The following is a 5,708-nucleotide window of genomic DNA, read 5'->3' as shown; positions in this document are numbered from 1 at the left end:
GGGTTTGAACCGCCAGCCTTCTGATTAGCAGTCAAGTGTCTTAGGCACTACATTACCAGAGATCCCACATAAAAACATTAGGGGGGCCCAATGACGTCTAGGGGCATGTGGGGGTGGGGTGGGGCGGGGAGGAGAATACTATGTGTTGTTTTTTTTTTAAAAAAAAAAAAAAAAACTCACTTGTTGGTGAAATATTAAACAAGACTATCCACAATTACCTGAAAAGGCTATTGAAATACACCTCCCTTTTCTAATTACCTATCTGTCTGAGGCCATATTTTCTTTACATACTTCAATCAAAACAAGGCTTCAGAATAGGTTGAATACAGAAGCAGATAAGCATTCTCAATTTCCCTTCTCCTGCTTTTCTTTTCTTTTCTCCATTGTACTTACCCCTTCTAACTTATTCAGGTTATTATTTATTGCCTGTCTCTTGCCACTGTAATGTAAACTCCACAAGGGCAGGGGTCTTCATTTGTTTTACGTATCGAAGCATCCCAAGCTCCCAGAATCATGCCAGGCAAACAGATGCTTAATAAATATTTGCTGAGTGAGGAATGATGATACATTGACATAATTATCTACTGTACACTTCCTTTTTATATTTGGAGTGTAAAAATAGATTAGATTTCCTAATAAAGCACTATTTTTTCCTTAATATCCTGTTGAAACTGCCATAATTGGCTCCTTCAAAGATTTATAAATAGTTTTAGCTAAAGTCTCCAAAACTGTCTAGTAAAACACAAGCAAATATTTACAGAAGTATTTCTCCCCCACAACTTCTGCTTTCACTCTCTGAAGCAGTAAGTACTGTGCTTCTCCTGGACAGAGGCAGCACTGTATTGGCCAAATGGCTATCTGTGATTCAGACAATGAAAACCAGATGTAGATTAACAAGTTCTTTACAATTCATTCTACAATCATACGCTTCTAAATCAAATTATCCCCAGTCAATGAAAATCCTCACTAAATTTATTTGTATATATAGCCTAACAATTTTAGGCTGTAGGAGATGTTTTCTAAATCCAAGGTTTAGTGAGGACATAATATTAGGGGTTCTCTACTCCTTAATTTTGAATGTCACAAAAATCAGGATTTAGGTTTTCAAACGTTGAGACTTACAATACTGAAGATGTAATAAAAAATGTTAGAAATAGAATGTTTGTAGGGAGCCCACTCAGACATCAATAAAAAGGGTGATTTGGCCAGAAAAAGGGAGAAGGAAGTTTAAAAGACTACACAAAGAGTGAAAGTAAGGGGGATCTGATTACTATCAAGACAGAAAAGAGCTGGGAATAGAGCATGTCCTTGCACCCAAGATCTCTGTGCTGAGATGGAAGAGAGACAGCAAAGAGACAGCAGCAGCAGAACCAAGAGACCTGCAAAAGACAGAGCAGCAGGCATACCGGCCCACAGAAAAGAAAGGTGAGTGCCTTTGGGCAAGAGGCTTGCTGGCAGAGTGGGATGTACCAATCAGCAGAGCTAAAAGTGCTGCCCCAGCTGGGCAAAGGCCAGGCTGAGAGGTCAAGGTCCAAAGAGAGTCATGCCTCTGGGCATTGGCAGAAGGGAGGCTGCATGCTGATGGAAGAACTGTACCCTGAGTGTTCCTGAACCTGAATTGTAACCTGTTGCTTACCTAATAAACCCTATAATCAACTACAGAGTTAACACTTTTCTGAGACAAAAGTGGAACAATCCCAGGCTGAAGCTCAGTCAGATGCAGTGATAGTAGATCACAATGTGCAAGTGTCTGTGGAAATGTGATTATTTTTTGTAAATGAAGAAAGGGCCAATTTTCATGAAGTAACCCAGGAAAATATTCTCCTCTTTAATTTTCGAGATGGAGGTGTCCTTGTCAGCATGAGGTTATTCATTACTCTTTCCTGCCCTTTGGACTTGACCTTGTTTCCCACAAACACCTAACATTACAAGATGCTTTGGTTATACAACCGATGATTTACGGTTTATCTGGCAGTCAGAAGATCCTGTTCAGTCCAAAAGAAATACATTGCCTCAATTTAATATTTTAAAAAAGAAGGATATTGAATATGGGAACTGTACAAAATACTATAAAGCCACTGATTGTTGTTACACACATAAAGTCATCTTCACCCTATAGAGACAGGTTGGGTTTTACTTAATAGGCACCTTTGTCCCAACCCTGCTGATTATGGTCCTCTCCTGGCTCTCCTTCTGAATCAATCTGGATGCCAGTGCTGCCAGAGTGCCCCTAGGTATCTTCTCAGTACTCAGTTTGGCCTCTGAGTGCACAACCCTTGCTGCTGAACTTCCCAAAGTATCCTGAGTGAAGGCTCTTGATGTATGTATGGCTCATTGTTTGTCTTCTCTTTGGGTTTGTATGCTATCATCCATGTGATTTGAACAACCCCAAAAGAGCTGAAGCAGAAAAAACCAGAATTGCTAAGGCTGAGCAAGCAGACAGAAAGGTAGAAATGCAGCTAAAAAGAACACTGTGAATGACACAGAGACTCCTGCTCATATTATTACTTTACACGTTGCAAAAAGGTTTGTACTTCTAAGTCTGATCTCAGATTATTAACTTCAGCATTGTTGGAAGCTTACCAAGAGATTTTGAATTTTGTCGTTGTTGTTATGTGCCGTCGAGTCAGCCCCGACTCCTAGCGAACCCTCCTTGGGTTTCCAAGGTGATATCATTATGGAAAATCCATTAAAGTCGCAAAGGACTTGAGAAATCTCAGGCCTGGGACAACAAACTGCCTCCTGCCAAACTTGTTATTCTAACAGCAGCAAAGAGAATCGATCTTTATGCAGGAGTATTGTTTCCCTTCTGCCACTTGTTCTTCAATGTTATATTTGAGTCTGTATATTTATGATAAATCATTTGCATTTATAAAAGTAAAAGCCCATTTCATTGTGACCAACTCTATTCATAAATGTCAATCTGTGAAAAATTTTACATTTTCATACAATATATTGCATTTTGGATGCAATTTGATTGTAACAAAAATGCTAAATCTTAATTTTGAATGGTAGACTGACCCTGTAATGTCTGTGCTCTACTAATGATTGTTGTTGTTGTTGTTATGTGCCGTCAAGTCGGCCCCGACTCATAGCGACCCCTCCTTGGGTTTCCGAGGCAGTATCACTACGGAAGTAGGATTGCCCAACCTTCCTTCCGAGGAGTGGCTGGTGGGTTTGAACCGCCAGCCGTCTGGTTAGCAGGCAAGTGACTTAGCCACTATGCTACTAATGATATATATGTGCATAACACATACTGCTTTAGGCATAAATGAAGGATTAGCACACTTGTTGTTGTTGTTAAGTGCCGTCAAGTCGTTTCCGACTCATAGCGACCCCATGCACAGCAGAACAAAACACTGCCCTATCCCGTGCCAGCCCCACAATCCCTGCTATACTTGAGCCCATCATCGCAGCCACTGTATCAATCCATCTCCTTGAAGGCCTCCCCCTCTTTCGTCGACCCTCCACCCTACCAAGCATGACATCCTTCTCCAGGGAATGGTCCCTTCTTACAACATGACCAAAATAGGTGAGACGAGGACTGGCCATTCTTGCTTTCAAGGAGCATTCTGGCTGCACTTCCTCCAGGACACATCTGTTAGTTCTTTTAGCAGTCCACGGTACTTTCAGCATTCTTCGCCAGCACCACAACTCAAAAGCATCAACTCTTCTTCGGTCTTCCTTATTCATTGTCCAGCTCTCACATGCATACCAGGCGATTGGAAATATCATGGCTTGTGTCAGGCGCACCTTAGTCCTCAAGGAGATATCCTTGCTCCTCAGCACTTGAAACAGTTCCTTCGCAGTTGACTTTCCCAATGCTATACGTCGTCTAATGTCCTGACTGCTGCTTCCGTTGGCATCGATTGTAGAACCAAGCAACGTGAATTCCTTGACAACCTCAATCTTCTCTCCATTTATTGTGATGCTGCTCATTAGCACACTACATAATATAAATCTAAACAATTATTTCCAGTCATTATAAACTGTAAATACTTAAAATAATCAGGTAAGAAAACGATGAGTCTTGCTATACAGTATTTCAAATTTCTTGTAACTTTCCAGAAAAGCCATTTAATTCTTGTATAATGTAGATGGTATTATCACAGATTAAGCAAAGTTGTATTGCATATTTCATTATATAACCTATTACATATTGTTTCAACTTTTAAAGTAGAAGACTACCAATTATAATTATGTGGGATCTGTGGAGAAATAAAGTTCAGAAAATTGCTATTTTGTAAAATCAGCTCATTTTAAAGTGTTCATGCTGTCAAAATGTCAGACGATAAAAACATAGTAAGCATATTTGAAACAAAGAGAAATTCTCAATTTAGATTAATGCATAATGAATTTAGATAAACACATCCTAAATTTAGATAAATGCATACTGAACACCGGTGGAAATACTGAATTTCAGTAAAGCTTCCAGACTAAGACAAACTTGGAAGAGACCAATACTTCTCAAAGTACTGGCCAGTGAAAAACTAATGAATAGTAGTGAAGCACTGTCTGATATATTACTGGAAAACTATGAATAGCCCTGAAACATTGTCTGATATAGTGCCAGAAGATGAGTCCCTCATGTGGGAAGGCACTTAAAATAGTACTGGGAAGAGCTGCCTACTCAGACTAGAGCCAACTTTAATGATGTGCATACAGTAAAGCTTTCAGGACCTCCATTTGCTGGTGTAGTATAACTCGAGATGAGAAGATGAAATGGAACACACAAAGATTGATATCCTAGGCATTGTTGTTGTTGTTATGTGTTATCGAGTCATCTCCAACTCATAGTGACCCCTCTTTGGGTTTCCAAGGCACTATCTCTACAGAAGTAGATTGCCCAACTTTCCTTCTGAGGAGTGGTTTATGGATTTGAACCGTCAACCTTCTGGTTATCAGTCAAGTGCCTTAGGCACTACAGATTTTAGTCACTTGGAACCAGACAACCATATGATCCACTGTGCCGGGAATGACAAATTGAAGAGGAATCTGCAGCCCATCCACTGGACAAGTGAAACCACCTACTTCTGCACAAATTGATCCATGACAGACAGTGGCTAACACCAGCCCAATTCACCCTCAAGTGCTCTACACGAACAGCTAACAGAGACCTGTGCACATATTCTCATCCTCTATCACACCAACCAAGGGACAGGTGGTGAATGCCTAAGTGCATCCAAACTACTGAATAGATTAACAAAACAGCTCTGTTCACTGAGGTACACCAAAACAAAACAAAGCAATAAACAAACCTGAGTGAATCACACAAACACAATCACCAATTAAATATAACTTACAATGACATCACAATGTCCCAGAGACAACTGACAATTTCAGTTCACAAAAAGAAGCAAGATAAAGTAGTACAAAAAAGGGACCAGAGACTTCCGGTAAGATGGCAGAATAGACAGACAAGCTATACAGACCTTCTTCAACAAAGCAAAGAGAAACCAATTGGTACAGGTACAGAAGATAATCCTGGAGCCCTGGCCTTTGAAAGGAAGGATACTGGAGTGGATTAAACATCAACTAGTAGAAGAACCTGCATAAAAACAGAGAATAACGCATAAAGATTGATATCCTCGGCATTAGTGAGCTGAAGTGGACTGGTTTTGGCCATTTTGAATCAGACAACCATATGATCTACTATGCCGGGAATGACAGTTTGAAAAGGAATGGTGTGGCATTCATCATCACAAAGG

The 5,708-nt window shown here is 40.2% G+C and overlaps 1 protein-coding gene across 1 annotated transcript in view; it reads right to left on the bottom strand.

Annotated features, from left to right (window-relative positions):
- OSBPL9 (oxysterol binding protein like 9) overlaps nucleotides 1–5,708 on the bottom strand; it is a 296,123-nt gene that overhangs the window by 156,617 nt on the left and 133,798 nt on the right. The gene's annotated exons all lie outside the window — the stretch shown is intronic.

This window comes from Orycteropus afer, unplaced genomic scaffold (genome assembly GCF_000298275.1).
Source record: "Orycteropus afer afer isolate SDZICR_OR568_19922 unplaced genomic scaffold, OryAfe1.0 scaffold00145, whole genome shotgun sequence".
NCBI classification, from domain to species: Eukaryota; Metazoa; Chordata; class Mammalia; order Tubulidentata; family Orycteropodidae; genus Orycteropus; species Orycteropus afer.
This window is presented reverse-complemented; position numbering and strand designations above follow the sequence as displayed.